Source organism: Salvelinus namaycush, chromosome 23, assembly GCF_016432855.1.
Source record: "Salvelinus namaycush isolate Seneca chromosome 23, SaNama_1.0, whole genome shotgun sequence".
Taxonomy (NCBI): Eukaryota; Metazoa; Chordata; class Actinopteri; order Salmoniformes; family Salmonidae; genus Salvelinus; species Salvelinus namaycush.
Genome location: NC_052329.1, coordinates 33,760,015 through 33,777,607, shown reverse-complemented (window position 1 = coordinate 33,777,607; position 17,593 = coordinate 33,760,015).

Genomic DNA, 17,593 nt, shown 5'->3' with positions numbered 1-17,593 from the left:
GGGTACCTGTTTGTTTGTGACATCATGCAACTCCTTGCCACTCCTTGTCATACAAAGTTTGGATGCTGTACACAACAACACCAAATGTATCACACTAATGTTAGGTACTAACTGAACAATATACAATTGAAGTCGGAAATTTACATACACTTAGGTTGAAGTCTTTAAAACTTGTTTTTCAACCATTCCACAAATGTCTTCTTAACAAAATTATAGTTTTGGCAATTACTTCGCCACCATGGCCTAGTTATTGCCTTTACCTCCCTTATCTTACCTAATTTTCACTCACTGTAAATAGATTTTTTTTTTTTCTACTGTATTATTGACTGAATGTTTGTTTATTCCATGTCTAACTCTGTTGTATGTGTTGAACTGCTGTGCTTTATCTTGGCCAGGTTGCAGTTGTAAATGAGAACTTGTTCTCAAGTAGCCTACCTGGTTAAATAAAGGTGAAATAAAAATACATTTAAAAAAAACGCAGTGTCTTTTTGCTTGACATCATGGGAAAATCAAAAGAAATCAGCCAAGACCTCAGAAAAGAAATTGTAGACCACAACAAGTCTGGTTCATCCATCCTTCATCCGAGCAATTTCCAAACGCCTGAAGGTAACAAGTTCATCTGTACAAACAATAGTACGCAAGTATAAACACCATTGGACCACGCAGCCGTCATACCGCTCAGGAAGTAGACGCGTTCTGTCTCCTAGAGATTAACGTACTTTGGTGCGAAAAGTGCAAATCAATCCCAGAACAACAGCAAAGGACCTTGTGAAGATGCTGGAGGAAACATGTACAAAAGTATCTATATCCACAGTAAAATGAGTCCTATATCGACATAACCTGAAAGGCTGCTCAGCAAGGAAGAAGCCACTGCTCCAAAACCGCCATACGAAAGCCAGGCTACGGTTTGCAACTGCACATGGGGACAAAGATCGTACTTTATGGAGAAATGTCCTCTGGTCTGATGAAACAAAAATAGAACTGTTTGGCCATAATGACCATTGTTATGTTTGGAAGAAAAAGGGGGAGGCTTGCAAGCTGAAGAACACCATCCCAACCGTGAAACACGGTAGTGGCAGCATCTTGTTGTGGGGATGCTTTACTGCAGGAGGGACTGGTGCACTTCACAAAATAGAAGGCATTATGAGGAAGTACAATTATCTCAAGACGTCAGTCAGGAAGTTAAAGCTTGGTCGCAAATGGGTCTTCCAAATGGACAATGACCCCAAGCATACTTCCAAACTGTCAAAATGGCTTAAGAACAACAACGTATTGGAGTGGCCATCACAAAGCCCTGACCTCAATCCTATAGAACAGTTGTCGGCAGAACTGAAAAAGCGTGTGTGAGCAATGTGGCCTACAAACCTGACTCAGTTACACCAGCTCTGTCAGGAGGAATGGGCCAAAATTCACCCAACTTATTGTGAGAAGCTTGTGGAAGGCTACCTGAAACATTTGACCCAAGTTAAACAATTTAAAGGCAATGCTACCAAATACTAATTGAGTGTATGTAAACTTCTGACCCACTGGGAATGTGATGAAAGAAATAAAAGCTGAAATAAATCATTCTCTACTATTCTGACATTTCACATTCTTAAAATAAAAGGGTGATCCTAACCGGCCTAAGACAGGGAATTTTAACTAGGATTAAATGTCAGGAATTGTGAAAAACTGAGTTTAAATGTATTTGGCTAAGATGTATGTAAACTTCCGACTTCAACTGTAGGTGCACAGTTAGAGAGAAAAATGTGAGTAGTCAAGGTGACAGACAGAGACACATTCAATACCGCCTTGGACACTCTTGCTTGCGTCTAGCTGATCTAGGTTGTAATTTACATCTACATTTACATTTAAGTCATTTAGCAGACGCTCTTATCCAGAGCGACTTACAAATTGGTGCATTCACCTTATGATATCCAGTGGAACAGCCACTTTACAATAGTGCATCTAAATCTTTTAAGGGGGGGGGGTTAGAAGGATTACTTTATCCTATCCTAGGTATTCCTTAAAGAGGTGGGGTTTCAGGTGTCTCCGGAAGGTGGTGATTGACTCCGCTGACCTGGCGTCGTGAGGGAGTTTGTTCCACCATTGGGGTGCCAGAGCAGCGAACAGTTTTGACTGGGCTGAGCGGGAACTGTACTTCCTCAGAGGTAGGGAGGCGAGCAGGCCAGAGGTGGATGAACGCAGTGCCCTTGTTTGGGTGTAGGGCCTGATCAGAGCCTGAAGGTACGGAGGTGCCGTTCCCCTCACAGCTCCGTATGCAAGCACCATGGTCTTGTAGCGGATGCGAGCTTCAACTGGAAGCCAGTGGAGAGAGCGGAGGAGCGGGGTGACGTGAGAGAACTTGGGAAGGTTGAACACCAGACGGGCTGCGGCGTTCTGGATGAGTTGTAGGGGTTTAATGGCACAGGCAGGGAGCCCAGCCAACAGCGAGTTGCAGTAATCCAGACGGGAGATGACAAGTGCCTGGATTAGGACCTGCGCCGCTTCCTGTGTGAGGCAGGGTCGTACTCTGCGAATGTTGTAGAGCATGAACCTACAGGAACGGGCCACCACCTTGATGTTAGTTGAGAACGACAGGGTGTTGTCCAGGATCACGCCAAGGTTCTTAGCGCTCTGGGAGGAGGACACAATGGAGTTGTCAACCGTGATGGCGAGATCATGGAACGGGCAGTCCTTCCCCGGGAGGAAGAGCAGCTCCGTCTTGCCGAGGTTCAGCTTGAGGTGGTGATCCGTCATCCACACTGATATGTCTGCCAGACATGCAGAGATGCGATTCGCCACCTGGTTATCAGAAGGGGGAAAGGAGAAGATTAATTGTGTGTCGTCTGCATAGCAATGATAGGAGAGACCATGTGAGGTTATGACAGAGCCAAGTGACTTGGTGTATAGCGAGAATAGGAGAGGGCCTAGGACAGAGCCCTGGGGGACACCAGTGGTGAGAGCACGTGGTGCGGAGACAGATTCTCGCCACGCCACCTGGTAGGAGCGACCTGTCATGTAGGACGCAATCCAAGCGTGGGCCGCGCCGGAGATGCCCAACTCGGAGAGGGTGGAGAGGAGGATCTGATGGTTCACAGTATCAAAGGCAGCCGATAGGTCTAGAAGGATGAGAGCAGAGGAGAGAGAGTTAGCTTTAGCAGTGCGGAGCGCCTCCGTGACACAGAGAAGAGCAGTCTCAGTTGAATGACTAGTCTTGAAACCTGACTGATTTGGATCAAGAAGGTCATTCTGAGAGAGATAGCAGGAGAGCTGGCCAAGGACGGCACGTTCAAGAGTTTTGGAGAAAAAGAAAGAAGGGATACTGGTCTGTAGTTGTTGACATCGGAGGGATCGAGTGTAGGTTTTTTCAGAAGGGGTGCAACTCTCGCTCTCTTGAAGACGGAAGGGACGTAGCCAGCGGTCAAGGATGAGTTGATGAGCGAGGTGAGGTAAGGGAGAAGGTCTCCGGAAATGGTCTGGAGAAGAGAGGAGGGGATAGGGTCAAGCGGGCAGGTTGTTGGGCGGCCGGCCGTCACAAGACGCGAGATTTCATCTGGGGAGAGAGGGGAGAAAGAGGTCAAATCACAGGGTAGGGCAGTGTGAGCAGAACCAGCGGTGTCGTTTGACTTAGCAAACGAGGATCGGATGTCGTCGACCTTCTTTTCAAAATGGTTGACGAAGTCATCCGCAGAGAGGGGGGAGGGGGAGGAGGATTCAGGAGGGAGGAGAAGGTGGCAAAGAGCTTCCTAGGGTTAGAGGCAGATGCTTGGAATTTAGAGTGGTAGAAAGTGGCTTTAGCAGCAGAGACAGAAGAGGAAAATGTAGAGAGGAGGGAGTGAAAGGATGCCAGGTCCGCATGGGGGCGAGTTCTCCTCCATTTCCGCTCGGCTGCCCGGAGCCCTGTTCTGTGAGTTCGCAATGAGTCGTCGAGCCACGGAGCAGGAGGGGAGGACCGAGCCGGCCTGGAGGATAGGGGACATAGAGAGTCAAAGGATGCAGAAAGGGAGGAGAGGAGGGTTGAGATGGCAGAATCAGGAGATAGGTTGGAGAAGGTTTGAGCAGAGGGAAGAGATGATAGGATGGAAGAGGAGAGAGTAGCGGGGTGTGCGAGAACACGTGGGCAGATGAGGAGAGAGCAGTAGGAGTAGCAGTGTTATCTGTGGTAATCCATGTTTCCGTCAGTGCCAAGAAGTCGAGGGACTGGAGGGAAGCATAGGCTGGGATGAACTCTGCCTTGTTGGCCGCAGATCGGCAGTTCCAGAGGCTGCCGGAGACCTGGAACTCCACGTGGGTCGTGCGCGCTGGGACCACCAGGTTAGGGTGGCAGCGGTCACGCGGTGTGAAGCGTTTGTATGGTCTGTGCAGAGAGGAGAGAACAGGGATAGACAGACACATAGTTGACAAATTCAGGTTTTATCCCTGTTTTGTTCCGCTTGCTTCTGTTTTTATAAACATTTTTCAAATGAATCGGCTGAATGAATACACCTCTGATCAAAAGTTAACACAGTTCACTTTCTTAGCATCCACATACAAACAGCATGATCATTTTGCTCGTTGTAGAATTCCTTCTTGCATCTACATGCTTTCCTCCTCTTACCTTTTCCCTTCGCTTGTGGACTTCAATGCACAACACATCAGCTGTCTGTGACCAGGCAAAAAAAACATTTCTAAGCCAAACCTTCATATCATAACCTCTAACCGCTACGCACAGCCTACATCATTATAGCTATTAGAACTAACGTTTTAGTAAACAATCATACAGTACAGTGTACAGTCAGCTAGCAGTTACACTGGCGGGCCCCTGTGGCAATAAATGAATAAAACCAAAAGCTTACCTTCACTTAGACGAGTTCCAATATTGGATAGCCATAGCCAGCTAGCTAACATAGCATCCCTCTCTGTTTGAGCCGGGTGTTTGAATAGGCTAAACTAGCTGTGTAACGGCGGTCCTCCTCCTCTTCTTCCGAAAAGGAGGAGTATTGATCGAACCAAGGCGCAGTGGAGTTTGAACACATATTTATTTAACGAAAACACGAACTTAACTAAACTAACAAAACAACAAACGGTGTAGACAGACCTATACGACGTACTTACATAAAACAAGAAGAACGCACGAATAGGACAATTAGACTACACAAACTGAACAAACCGTAACAGTCCCGTATGGTGCAAACAATTACACAGACACGGAAGACAATCACCCACAACGAACACTGTGACAACGCCTACCTAAATATGACTCTTAATTAGAGGAACGCCAAACACCTGCCTCTAATTAAGAGCCATACCAGGCAACCCAAAACCAACACAGAAACAGAAAACATAGAATGCCCACCCAACCTCACGTCCTGACCAACTAACACACATAACAAACTAACATAAATAGGTCAGGAACGTGACATAACCCCCCCCATAAGGTGCGAACTCCGGGCGCACCAGCACAAAGTCTAGGGGAGGGTCTGGGTGGGCATCTGACCACGGTGGTGGCTCAGGCTCCGGGCGAGGTCCCCACCCCACCATAATCCATCCTAGCCTCCATCTCCCCCTAAGAATGTCCACCCTCATTTTACCCCCACAAAATCCCCTTAGTAACATCAATGACAGGGACAGCACCGGGACAGAGAGATAGATCAAGACAGAGGGATAGCACAAGACAGAGGGATAGATCAGAATAAAGAGGTAGATCAAGATAGAGAGGGAGATCATGATAGAGGGGCAACTCCGGACTGAAAGGCAGCTCCGGACAGAGAGACAGCTCTGGACTGAGGGGCAGTTCTGGGTATATAGCCGTTTCTGGCTGAAGGGCAGCTCATGGCTGACTGACGAATCTGGACGCTCATGGCAGGCTGACGGCTCTCGACGCTCATGGCTGGCTGACGGCTCTCGACGCTCATGGCTGGCTGACGGCTCTCGACGCTCATGGCTGGCTGACGGCTCTCGACGCTCATGGCTGGCTGACGGCTCTCGACGCTCATGGCTGGCTGACGGCTCTCGACGCTCATGGCTGGCTGACGGCTCTCGACGCTCATGGCTGGCTGACGGCTCTCGACGCTCATGGCTGGCTGACGGCTCTCGACGCTCATGGCAGGCTGACGGCTCTGACCGCTCATGGCTCGCTGGCGGCTCTGGCAGATCCTGTCTGGTTGGCGGCTCTGGCAGATCCTGTCTGGTTGGCGGCTCTGGCAGATCCTGTCTGGTTGGCGGCTCTGGCAGATCCTGTCTGGTTGGCGGCTCTGGCAGATCCTGTCTGACGGACGGCTCTAGCGGCTCCTGTCTGGCGGGCGGCTCTAGCGGCTCCTGTCTGGCGGGCGGCTCTGTAGGCTCATGGCAGACGGGCGGCTTTGCAGGCTCATGGCAGACGGTCGGCTTTGCAGGCTCATTGCAGACGGATGGCTCAGACGGCGCTGGGGAGACGGATGGCTCAGATGGCGCTGGGGAGACGGATGGCTCAGATGGCGCTGGGGAGACGGATGGCTCAGATGGCGCTGGGGAGACGGATGGCTCAGATGGCGCTGGGGAGACGGATGGCTCTGGCCGGATAAGGCGCACTGTAGACCTGGTGCGTGGTGCCGGAACTGGAGGCACCGGGCTAAGGACACGCACCTTCATGCTAGTGCGGGGAGCAGGGACAGGGCACACTGGACTCTCAAAGCCCACTCTATACCTGGTGCGTGGTACCGGCACTGGTGGCACCGGGCTGAGGACAAGCACATCAGGATTAGTAGGGGGAGAAGAAACAGTGTGTACAGGGCTCTGGAGACGCACTGGAGGCTTAGTGCGTGGTGCCGGAACTGGAGGCACCGAACTGGATACACGCACTACAGGGAGAGTGCGTGGAGGAGGAACAGGGCTCAGGAGACGCACTGGTAGCCTAGTGCGTAGTGTAGGCACTGTAGGTACTAGGCTGGGGCGGGGAGGTGGCGCCGGAAATACCGGACCATGGAGGCGTACTGGCTCTCTTGAGCATTGAGCCTGCCCAACCTTACCTGGTTGAATGCTCCCGGTTGCCCGACCAGTGCGGGGAGGTGGAATAACCCGCACTGGCCTATGTAGGCGAACCGGGGAAACCATGCGTAAGGCAGGTGCCATGTATGCCGGCCCGAGGAGACGCACTGGAGACCAGACGCGTTGAGCCGGCCTCATGACACCTGGCTCAATGCCCAATCTAGCCCTACCAGTGCGGGGAGGTGGAATAACCCGCACTGGGCTATGCACTCGTACAGGAGACACCGTGCGCTCTACTGCGTAACACGGCGCCTGCCCGTACTCCCGCTCTCCACGGTAAGCCTGGGAAGTGGGCGCAGGTCTCCTACCTGCCCTTGGCCCACTACCTCTTAGCCCCCCCCCAAGAAATTTTTGGGTGTTACTCACGGGCTTTTTGGGCTTCCGTGCCAGACGCGTTCCCTCATAACTCCGGTTCCTCTCTCCGGTAGCCTCTGCTCTCCTCAGTGCCTCCAGCTGTTCCCATGGGAGGCGATCCCTACCAGCCAGGATCTCCTCCCATGTGTAGCAACCTTTCCCGTCCAATATATCGTCCCAAGTCCATTCCTCCTTCTTTTCCTGTCCCTTACTCCGTTTACTCCGCTGCTTGGTTCTGGAGATTTGGTGGGTGATTCTGTAACGGCGGTCCTCCTCCTCTTCATCTGAAGAGGAGGAGTATTGAGGGAACCAAGGCGCAGCGTAGTGAAAAGACATATTTTATTAACGAAACACGAACTTGATTAAACTAACAAAAACAACAAACGGTGTAGACAGACCTAGACGACGTACTTACATAAAACAAGAAAACGCACGAATAGGAACATAGGCTACACAAACCGAACAAACCGTAAACAGTCCCGCGTGGTGTACAAACACAGACACGGAAGACAATCACCCACAACGAACACTGTGACAACGCCTACCTAAATATGACTCTTAATTAGAGGAACGCCAAACACCTGCCTCTAATTAAGAGCCATACCAGGCAACCCAAAACCAACACAGAAACAGAAAACATAGAATGCCCACCCAACCTCACGTCCTGACCAACTAACACACATACCAAACTAACATAAATAGGTCAGGAACGTGACAAGCTGGCTGCAGTCACTGTTATTTTTCTTAAATTTTATACATTTTTTACTTCAGTTTATTTTAGTAAATACTTTCTTACCAATTATTTTCCTTAAAACTGCATTATTGGTTAAGGGCTTGTAAGTAGCATTTCACTGTTAGGTTGTATTCGGCGCATGTGACATACAATTTGATTTGAAGTGAAGTGAAAATGAAATACAACTAAATATAGCCATCTCTCTTTCTCTCTCTCTTGCTTCTCCTTCATTTTAAAATAAATGCATTTGTTCAAAACTGTTGAACTATTGTCTTCCTCTTTGAGTCAAATACTCACCACATTTTATGCACTGCAGTGCTAGCTAGCTGTAGCTTATGCTTTCAGTGTTAGATTCATTCTCTGATCCTTTGATTGTTTGGACAACATGTTAGTTCATGCTGCAAGAGCTCTGATGGGTTGGAGGACGTCCTCTGGAAGTTGTCCTAATTACTGTGTATGAAAGAGGGTGAGAGCCATGAGCCTCCTAGGTTTTGTATTGAAGTCAATGTACCTCAAGAGGAGGATGGAAACTAACTGTCCACTGGCTACACCATGGTGTTACCCTACAGAGTGTTGTTGAGGTTACTGTAGACTTTAATTGCAAAACAGTGTTTTAATCAATTATTTGGTGACGTGAATATATTTAGTATAGTTGTATCTAAAAATGATAACTTTTTTAAAGTCTCCATTTTTTTAAATGAAATCCACTGAGGAGAATGTTCCTCCTCTGCAGAGCCTCCACTGACACAGACACAGACACTTTCACACTCACCACACTGCTGCGACTGTCTATTATCCTGTTGCCTAGTCACTTTAACCCTACATATATGTACATAGCTACCTCGTACCACTGCACATCGACTCGGTACAGGGACTCCCTGTATATGGCCATGTTATTTTTACTGGTTACAGTTTCTAATGTATTTTTTTTATCTTTAACTCTGCATTTTTGGAAAGCATTTACTGTCTACTGTCTACAAAGCATGTGACAAATACATTTTTATTTTTATTTATGCAACACTTCAACAACCCATTGGGAGGCAGGGCTTACTCACTGGAAGAAAATATAGTCAATATCCAATTTGAGCTGGTTGGACAAAAAAAAAAAGGCGCAATCATAAACAATTACAAGTTCATCTTGACCTGTAATAATTCTGAATAAGTAAGTGAATACTCTTAAACAGTGAAATTGACTCTCTGGATTTGAAGGGTTGTTGCTGATGGATTTCGATTAGCTAAGTATTCTGCAGTGAGTTTGAGTAATGAACTATCTTTATATATTGGTGCAATGTTAATTAGCATATTTTAATAACAATAATACTCAAGGTGTTACTCCACATATACTTTATCCTTAGTGTTTTTCTACCTCCCTTCTCCAAAGGAATCGTACGTGGAATGGTTTGTAAGAGAAACTTGCTCTGTTGTGAGAAGAGAAATTGAGATTGGTATTCTTAGAGATATCGCTCAAGTAGTGAATTTGTACTAGAGACAAGCGGTGTGGGCTTTTGTTTGGGATATGTGGTAAAACAATATACTGGGATTAACAACCTTCTCTCCAGGAGTTGGGTAGCATTAATCAGAAATAGTTAACACTACATATTATCAACCTCCACAATGGACCATGGCTCTAAAAGGGTTGGCTCTGGTTTTGTTTTCTTGATCTCCCTGCTCTCTCCTTCTTTACCCTGATAGATATCTTTACAGCCAGGAATGACAATCTTTAGTATATATGTTAAGCTCCTGCCACTGTTGATCACTGCAGAAACCTTTTAACTTTATTAAACTGTCAGAGCACGGCCATGCTTTATGCCTGGCCATGGACATACAGTGTTTTACATGAGATGTCATAAATGTGCCGCTGCTATAAATGAGACTGATGGGACACTGAATATGGGGCTTTTCTACATTGGCTGGATAAGACCATTTTCTGTAGGTCTCATAATGTGTATCATATAGTTTTTAAATATATAGCTCAGGATTTACAAGTAAATGACTGACAGACTTTCTAGATCTTTTCAAAAGGCACAATGATGATCTATAACACACTTCCTAAGGTTGAATGAATGTTTAGATGACATTCTCAAAACTCTAAAGGCCCTATTGATTAGGATTGCCATGTATTTCTTTCGCCTGGAGAAAAGTTAAGTGTTTACGTTTGATTTGGGTTAAATGTAAATGTCATCCAATCCTGAGGGCATTGGAGAGCGATGGCTGAATTCACACACATGGAACACTCGCTTTCATCTGTTCTCCCAAATGTTAAGTCCAGTATAACTTTAAACAATTCTTGAATAACATTAGAAAAACTCTTTAATGGACATATTTTGCATTATACTGTAATACTGTCAAAATATGCCCAACTCCTAATGTACAGTAAGGTAATTAGTGCTAAGTTGAGAGTGGAACATAGCAATATTCCCAAAACACTACCCCCAAAGCAACACACACCATCTTCATCCATCACACGATCTCAAAGTCAAATGGGTAACCAGGGACGAGGTGAGCAAATTGAGCCAATCAGAGGGCCTCGGGTTTCAATTTGAATGCACAGTGGTTCTCTCAGGAAAGCACTTGAACATCCATTACATGCCCAAATCTGAATTGATTTCTGCTAGCAGCATTGGTGTGACTACAGAACACCCAGCACATAATAGCCTGCCCAGAGCTAGGGTTCCATTTTATTCTCCTGGCTGGCTGGCTGTCTACTATGGCCCTATTTAGGCCTTTGTTATTCATGACTTGGGGATACTGACAGAGGAAGGCTGCTGCCCGGTGCTTAGTGATGAAGGGGCAAAATAATTGACCTAAATTAAATGTTGATATAAGAATGCACTCTCTGAATACCTCCTCAACCCAGGGTGTAACCCACATTCATTAACTTCTTATGGCTGCAGGGGCAGTATTGAGTAGCTCTGATAAAAGGTGCCCATTTCAAACGGCCTCGTACTAAATTTTTGCTCGTACAATATGCATATTATTATTACTATTGGATAGAAAACACTCTCTAGTTTCTAAAACCGTTTGAATTATATCTGTGAGTAAAACAGAACTCATTTGGCACAAACTTCCTGACCAGGAAGTGGAAAATCTGAAATCGATGCTCTGTTCTAGGTCCTGCCTATAAATGGGCATGATACGTATTAGTATACATGCACGTCATACACCTTCCCCTAGATGTCAAGAGGCAGTGAGAGAAGAAATGGAGTGTTTATCTTGGTCTGAGGTGGAATAAATCCTCTTGGAATGACGTGTCACCCATTTCCTGTTTTCTGGAAAGCGCGAGGTTGGACCTGGAATTGCCTTCTGAAAAGCTGTCGTTATAGGCGACTACTATCTCCGGCTTTGATTTTATTTGATACATGTGACAATATCATCGTAAAGTATGTTTTTTCAATATAGTGTTATTAGATTATTGAAATTTATTCGGGACGTTAGGCGTGTTGCGTTGTGTGCCTTTGTTCAGGAAGGAGAGCTTCGCGCCACTTGGCTAGTGCGCTTGCTAATTCAAGAGGGAAAAAGGACATTCTAAATCCAAACAACGATTGTTCTTGACAAAAGGACCTCTTGTACAACATTCTGATGGAAGCTCATCAAAAGTAGGACCCATTTTATGATGCTATTTCATATATCTGTCGAACTGTGTACTATTAGTTTTGCGCCCAGGTTTTGGGCACTCGCTCGCCATAACGTAAGCCTTATGTCGTAATGAAGTTATTTTTAGAATTCTAACACGGCGATTGCATTAAGAACTAGTGTATCTATCATTTCCTATACAACATGTATTTTTTAGTTATGTTTATGAATAGCTATTTGGTCAGAATATGTGTGTCAGAAAAAGTGTCAGAAAAATATCCGGACGTTGTGGGAAAAAGTAGCTACGTTAGCACAATGTATAACCACTGATTTCAGCTCTAAATATGCACATTTTCGAACAAAACATAAGTGTATGTATAACCTGATGTTATAGGACTGTCATCTGATGAAGCATATCAAGGTTAGTCAAAAATTATATATCTTTTGCTGGTTTATTCGCTATCGCTAACGTGCCTATTGCTATCGCTAACGTGCCTTGATGAAGGAATGCGGTATTGTAGTAAGCTAATATAATGCTATATTGTGTTTTCGCTGTAAAACACTTAAAAAATCGGAAATATTGGCTGGATTCACAAGATGTTTGTCTTTAATTTGCTATACACCATCGATTTTTCAGAAATGTTTTATGATGAGTATTTAGGTATTTGACGTTGGTGTCTGTAATTACTCTGGCTGCTTCGGTCCTATTTGTGACGGTAGCTGTGATGGTAGCTGCAATGTAAAACTGATTTATACCTCAAATATGCACACTTTTCGAACAAAACATAGATTTATTGAATAACATGTTATAAGACTGTCATCTGATGAAGTTGTTTGTTGGTTAGTTTGGTTGGTTCTTGGTTAGTTTGGTTGGTTTTGTGCATGCTACCTGTGCTGTGAAAAATGTTAGTGCTTTTTTGTATTTGGTGGTGAGCTAACATAAATATACGTGCTGTTTTCGCTGTAAAACATTTTAAAAATCGGACATGTTGGCTGGATTCACAAGATGTGTACCTTTTCATTTGCTGTATTGGACTTGTTAATGTGTGAAAGTTAAATATAAAAAAAAATATATATTTTGAATTTCGCGCCCTGCACTTGAGCTGGCTGTTGTCATAAGTGTACCGACACCGGGCTGCAGCCAGAAGAAGTTAAACAGTAAGGTGGATACAAGTGGTTTGCTTGGGGGAAAAATATATTTATTCAGTATAATTGCCAGCTAGCATACCATAATATGATACAATGCTTTATACAAGTGTGACTGGTTACAAGATCGTAGGCTTATTGTCATTTTATTATTATACTTGTTTGTGTTTTCTCCCCAATTTTGATCCTGTCTCATCGCTGCAACTCCCCAATGGGCTCGGGAGTCCTCCGAAACATGACCCAGCTAACCGCGCCCCTTAACACCCGCCAGCTTAACCCGGAAGCCAGCCGCACCAATATGTCGGAGGAAACACCGCTCAACTGGCGACCGGGGTTGTGTGGCGACCAATTGTTTGCTGTCCTATGGGACTCCCGGGCCACGACTGGTTGTGGCACAGCCTGGGAATGAGCCTGGGTCTGTAGTAACGCCTCTAGCACTGTGATACAGTGTCTTAGACTGCTGCGCCACTCGGGAGGCCCAGCTTATTGTAATTTTAGTTTATAAAAGTACATACTCAGAGCCATTATGCTGCTTTGAAAGTTGATATACTTGTTTACCCAGTTGAGAAAAAGTCCTTCAAAGTTTTTGTAAAAGGTTTTTAGACTTACTGAAGAGCTCTTCTTTGTGTACGCCCAATCAGAATCAGTCACACCTTCTTAAGCCATAAACAGCCCCAACCATCTCGTTAACTACGTTCTCCATATATTCTTTTACATTTACTGTTGAAAAGTGATATTCCATGTAAACTCAGCAAAAAAAGAAATATCCCTTTTTCAGGACCCTGTCTTTAAAAGATAATTAGTAAAAATCCAAATAACTTCACAGATCTTCATTGTAAAGGGTTTAAATACTGTTTCCCATGCTTGTTCAATGAACCATAAACAATTTATGAAAATGCACCTGTGGAATGGTTGTTAAGACATTAACAGCTTACAGACGGTAGGCAATTAAGGTCACAGTTATGATAACTTAGGACACTAAAAAGAGGCCTTTCTACTGACTCTGAAAAACACCAAAAGAAAGATGCCCTGCTCATCTGCGTGTATAAAGCAGACTTGTATAATCTACTTGTATAAAGCAGACCACGTGTAACAACACCTGCACAGGATCGGTACATCCAAACATCAGACCTGCGGGACAGATACAGGATGGCAACAACAACTGCCCGAGTTACACCAGGAATGCACAATCCCTCCATCAGTGCTCAGACTGTCCGCAATAGGCTGAGAGAGGCTGGACAGAGGGCTTGTAGGCCTGTTGTAAGGCAGGTCCTCACCAGACATCACCGGCAACAACGTCGCCCATGGGCACAAACCCACCATCGCTGGACCAGACAGGACTGGCAAAAAGTGCTCTTCACTGATGAGTCATGGTTTTGTCTCAACAGGGTTGATGGTGGGATTCATGTTTATCGTCGAAGGAATGAGCTTTACACCGAGGCCTGTACTCTGGAGAAGGATCGATTTGGAGGTGGAGGGTCCGTCATGGTTTGGGCTGGTCGTGTCACAGCATCACCGGACTCAACTTGTTGTCATTGCAGGCAATCTCAACGCTCTGCGTTACAGGGAAGACATCCTCCTCCCTCATGTGGTACCCTTCCTGCAGGCTCATCCTGACATGACCCTCCAGCATGACAATGCCACCAGCCATACTGCTCGTTCTGTGCGTGATTTCCTGCAAGACAGGAACGTCAATGTTCTGCCATGGCCAGCGAAGAGCCCGGATTTCAATCCCATTGAGCACCTCTGGGACCTGTTGGAATGGAGGGTGAAGGCTAGGGCCATTCCACCCAGATATGTTCAGGAACTTGCAGGTGCCTTGGTGGAAGGGTGGGATAACATCTCACAGCAAGAACTGGCAAATCTGGTGCAGATTTTTAAGCACTGCAGTACTTAACTTCTTTGGGACTGGGGGGGCAGTATTGAGTAGCTTGGATAAAAAGGTGCCCAGAGTAATCTGCCTGCTCCTCAGTCCCAGTTGCTAATATATGCATATAATTAGTAGATTTGGATAGAAAACACTCTGAAGTTTCTAAAACTGTTTGAATGATGTCTGTGAGTATAACAGAACTCATATGGCAGGCAAAAACCAGAGAAAAAATCCAACCAGGAAGTGGGAAATCTGAGGTTTGTAGTTTTTCAAGTCCTTGTCTATCGAATATACAGTGTCTATGGGGTCATATTGCACTTCCTATGGCTTCCACTAGATGTCAACAGTCTTTAGAACCTTGTTTGATGCTTCTACTGTGAAGGAAGCGGGAATAAGAGCTGATTGAGTCAGGGGTCTGGCAGAGTGCCACGAGCTCAGTCTCGCTCGCTCCCGTGAGTTAGCTGCGTTCCATTGCATGTCTATAGACAAAGGAATTCTCCGGTTGAAACATTATTGAAGATTTATGATAAAAACATCCTAAATATTGATTCTATACTTCGTTTGACATGTTTCTATGAACTGTAATATGAGTTTTCGTCTGAACCTTCGCCTGGACCTGCCCGCGCCTCCTGAGTTTGGATTTGTGTACTAAACGCGTGAACAAAAAGGAGGTATTTGGACATAAATTATGGACTTTATCGAACAAAACAAACATTTATTGTGGAACTGGGATTCCTGGGAGTGCATTCTGATGAAGATCATCAAAGGTAAGTGAATATTTATAATGCTATTTCTGACATCTGTTAACTTCTTTGGGCTGCAAGCCCGAAGCCGGGCACAATATGACAACAGCCACTTCAAGTGCAGGGCGCGAAATTCAAAATATATTTTTTAGAAATATTTAACTTTCACACATTAACAAGTCCAATACAGCATATGAAAGATAAACATCTTGTGAATCCAGCCAACATGTCCGATTTTTAAAATGTTTTACAGCGAAAACACCACATATATTTATGTTAGCTCACCACCAAATACAAAAAAGGACAGACATTTTTCACAGCACAGGTAGCATGCACAAAGCCAACCTAACTAACCAAGAACCAACCAAACTAACCAAGAAACAACTTCATCAGATGACAGTCTTATAACATGTTATACAATAAATCTATGTTTTCTTCGAAAAATGTGCATATTTGAGGTATAAATCAGTTTTACATTGCAGCTACCATCACAGCTACCGTCACAAATAGGACCGAAGCAGCCAGAGTAATTACAGACACCAACGTCAAATACCTAAATACTCATCATAAAACATTTCTGAAAAATCGATGGTGTATAGCAAATTAAAGACAAACATCTTGTGAATCCAGCCAATATTTCCGATTTTTTAAGTGTTTTACAGCGAAAACACAATATAGCATTATATTAGCTTACTACAATAGCCTACCACACTACCACATTCATTCATCAAGGCACGTTAGCGATAACAATATGCACGTTAGCGATAGCGAATAAACCAGCAAAAGATATATAATTTTTGACTAACCTTGATAAGCTTCATCAGATGACAGTCCTATAACATCAGGTTATACATACACTTATGTTTTGTTCGAAATCAGTGGTTATACATTGTGCTAACGTAGCAGCTTTTTCCCAGAATGTCCGGATATTTTTATGGCACTCAACTATTCTGACCAAATAACTATACATAAACGTTACTAAAAAATACATGTTGTATAGGAAATGATAGATACACTAGTTCTTAATGCAATCGCCGTGTTAGAATTCTAAAAATAACTTCATTACGACATCCAGCTTAGGTATAGCGAGAGAGTACCCAAAATCTGGGCGCAAACGACTATTTCACATGTTCGACAGATATATGAAATAGCATCATAAAATGGGTCCTACTTTTGACGATCTTTCATCAGAATGTTGTACAAGGGGTCCTTTGTCGGGAACAATCGTTGTTTGGATTTAGAATGTCCTCTTCTCCAGTCAATTAGCACGGAAAGCTAGCAAAGTGGCGCGAAGCTCTCCTTCCTGAACAAAGGCACACAACGCAACACGCCTAACGTCCCGAAAAAATTTCAATAATCTAATAAAACTATATTGAAAAAACATACTTTACGATGATATTGTCACATGTATCAAATAAAATCAAAGCCGGAGATATTAGTCGTCTATAACGACAGCTTATCAGAAGGCAAAACCAGGTCCCTTCACGCGCTCTCCAGAAAACAGGAAACTGGTGACACGTCATGCCGAGAGCTTTTATTCAACCCCAGATCAAGTTATACACTCCATTTCTTCTCTCACTGCCTGTCGACATCTAGTGGAAGACGTATGAAGTGCATGTATTCTAATAAATATCAAGGACATTTATAGGCAGGCCCTAGAACAGAGCATCGATTTCAGATTTTCCACTTCCTGTCAGGAAGTTTGCTGCAAAATGAGTTCTGTTTTACTCACAGATATAATTCAAACGGTTTTAGAAACTAGAGTGTTTTCTATCCAATAGTAATAATAATATGCATATTGTACGAGCAAGAATTGAGTACGAGGCCGTTTGAAATGGGCACCTTTTATCCGGCTACTCAATACTGCCCCTGCAGCCCAAACAGGTTAACTCCACAACATGGCGGGTATCTGTATGGCTTGTTTTAGTGTCTGAGCGCCGTACTCAGATTATTGCATGGTGTGCTTTTTCCCCAAAAAAAATTTGAAATCTGACACAGCGGTTGCATTAAGGAGAAGTTTATCTATAATTCCATGTTTAACAATTGTATCTTTTAGCAATGTTTATTATGAGTATTTCTGTAAATTGATGTGGCTCTCTGCAAAGTCACCGGATGTTTTGGAGGCAAAACATTACTGAACATAACGCGCCAATGTAAACTAAGATTTTTGGATATAAATATGAACGT